The 2,500-nt window shown below is 29.6% G+C and overlaps 1 protein-coding gene across 6 annotated transcripts in view; it reads left to right on the top strand.

Annotated features, from left to right (window-relative positions):
* The window catches only part of LOC106881150 (pre-mRNA-processing factor 40 homolog A), a 123,166-nt gene that overhangs the window by 101,057 nt on the left and 19,609 nt on the right, over positions 1–2,500 (top strand). Inside the window, exon 23 of one of the 6 annotated variants that reach the window (XR_008264720.1) lies at positions 1,831–1,900. The exons of the other annotated variants lie outside the window; for them this stretch is intronic. The gene's annotated coding sequence lies outside the window, so the exon portion shown is untranslated. The remainder of the gene's footprint in view (positions 1–1,830; positions 1,901–2,500) is intronic. 6 annotated transcript variants of the gene reach the window in all.

Genomic DNA, 2,500 nt, shown 5'->3' with positions numbered 1-2,500 from the left:
TATTTAATATGACTTATAGTATGTATTTTTAACTTTGATCCATTAATAATAATAACAATAAGATAAATAGCCTGAGGATGTACTGGTGGATTTATGTGTTAAGTATAGCCTTGATAAACACCTCACCAGTGCAGAAACACATGTAGTGTTGATTAAAAATATCTTCTTTCCCCACAGACTAATAACAGGTAAGTTATATATATTTTTTCAAATAATTTTATTGTATTTTATAGTAGGTTTTTTAAATGCTTATAGTATTTTATTGGATATAACTTTCTATGTGTATTCCATACAATAAGTTTATCCTGAAATAGTAGTTGCGATGCTATTGGTAAAATCCCAAATTTCTTATAATATATTTATACATATATATATAAATATATATTTATAAAATTAAAACATAGGGTAAAAATCAGGAAGCTAGCACATTGAAAGAATCAGAGAGATTCAGAAAAAATATCTGAGATCTTAGGGGATTAATGTATATGTTTATATATAATGATGACCACTAAAGTGGACATTTAATGTGCTAGAAGAAGATCACATGTTGTGTCTACTAAGACCTAATAGTTCTCAAAAGAAATTCAGCGAAATACCAAACCATATGTCGGCAAGACAGTGAAAATTACATACATAGAATTAAAACATTGTTATTCGTGGACCGGTTTCGGAATTAAAATTCTCTTACTGAGAAAATCTGTCCCTCTTCACCACGAACTGCAAGGAAATTATAATTCTCAGAATCTTATACAAGTTGTTCACCCCTAGAGGCGAACGTGTATATGGTTCTGCTAATTACAACGTAATGGTAAAAATCAAATGTCTTCATTTTGGCGTGCTAATTCCGGAAATATCTTTGCTTCTAGCACATTAAATGTCCACTTTAGTGGTCATCATTGTATATAAATATATATATATATATATATATATATATATATATATATATATATATATATATACATACACACACACACAAATATACACATGCATATATATATGTATAGATATATATGTATATATATATGTGTAAATATATATTTATAAATATATATATGTATATATATATATATGTATACGCATGTATATATATGTATATATATATATGTATACGTATGTATATATATATGTGTGTGTATATATATACATATATTTATATATGGGTGTATATATATATATGTATATACGTATGTGTATGTATATTTATGTATATCTATGTATAAGTTTTAATATTCTCTCCTGAGCATTAAACTAATGCACCCGCTGTTTATACACCCATCTCTTTTTCTTTTTCGGTAAATTTCAGCTATATGTATATGTGTTGCCGAAGGTGCCACGTAGTGTGACTGAACCCGGGAACATGTGGTTGGTAAGCAAGCTTCTTACCTGACAGCCACTCCTGCATCTATATATATATATATATATATATATATATATATATATATGTGTGTGTATGTGTGTGTGTCTGTGTATATGTGTCAACCTGTCTCCCTGTCTCTACACATTCAAATTCTGAATTTTAACGTCACGCACAGCATGTATGAGAAAAGACTAGTAAAATGATCCATGGCGAGAATCAGCATATGAGTGAAAATTAGATAATAAAAGAGGAATGCAAAAATACATTGCGAAGGATATATCGTAAGCAATTCGAAATTATTTACGAATATATCAGTGGCAGAACATGCAATAAAAAATTTGTTTTGGTAAATTAAGGGTGTATAATTGTGGTTAAATCACAGTTATAAAAACCCTTACATGTCTAGAAATAGACATCCTTCTCAATGTATTTTTGCATTCCTCTTTTATTATTTAATTTTTTCTCATATCTAGTTCTTCGCCATGGGTCATTTTACTGCAAGCGAAAGTTCCACCACAGGAAAGAAAGAGAATCAGAGAAATTGTAAACCAAATCCCTTTTTTTTACTATCTTCTTATCTCCCTTGTTTTTCTCCCTCGTAACTCATTATGACTGAAACTTTGATAATATTTATTTCCTGTTGAGCACTACTGACACTAATGAACTTTGTACATTTAAACAAATTGACGCACAGGTTTTATATTATTGACTGTTATGAACATTTATACTTGTCAGCAATGAAACATTATAACATGTTTCTCTAATTCATAATTCTAAATTTGTCCGTTATGAACATTTAAAACTTGCCCACATTGAAACTGTAAAACATGTTTTTTTTTCATTCATAATTCTGAATTTTTACCATTGATAAACAAAAAATATTGTTGAAACTGGTTTGTTATATATGTAAAGAAATCTATTTTAAACAATTATGAGTTTTTCAAACTTAGGTGCATTTTCAACAACACATTTGCCTATATATATATATATATCATCATCATCATCATCGTTTAACGTCCGCTTTCCATGCTAGCATGGGTTGGGCGATTTGACTGAGGACTGGTGAAACCAGATGGCTACACCAGGCTCCAGTCTGATTTGGCAGAGTTTCTACAGCTGGATGCCCTTCCTAACGCCAACCAC

The sequence above is a fragment of the Octopus bimaculoides genome, chromosome 1, assembly GCF_001194135.2.
Source record: "Octopus bimaculoides isolate UCB-OBI-ISO-001 chromosome 1, ASM119413v2, whole genome shotgun sequence".
Classification (NCBI taxonomy): domain Eukaryota; kingdom Metazoa; phylum Mollusca; class Cephalopoda; order Octopoda; family Octopodidae; genus Octopus; species Octopus bimaculoides.
The sequence above is the reverse complement of the archived record's forward strand: the minus strand, read 5'-3'. Positions and strand labels throughout refer to the sequence as shown.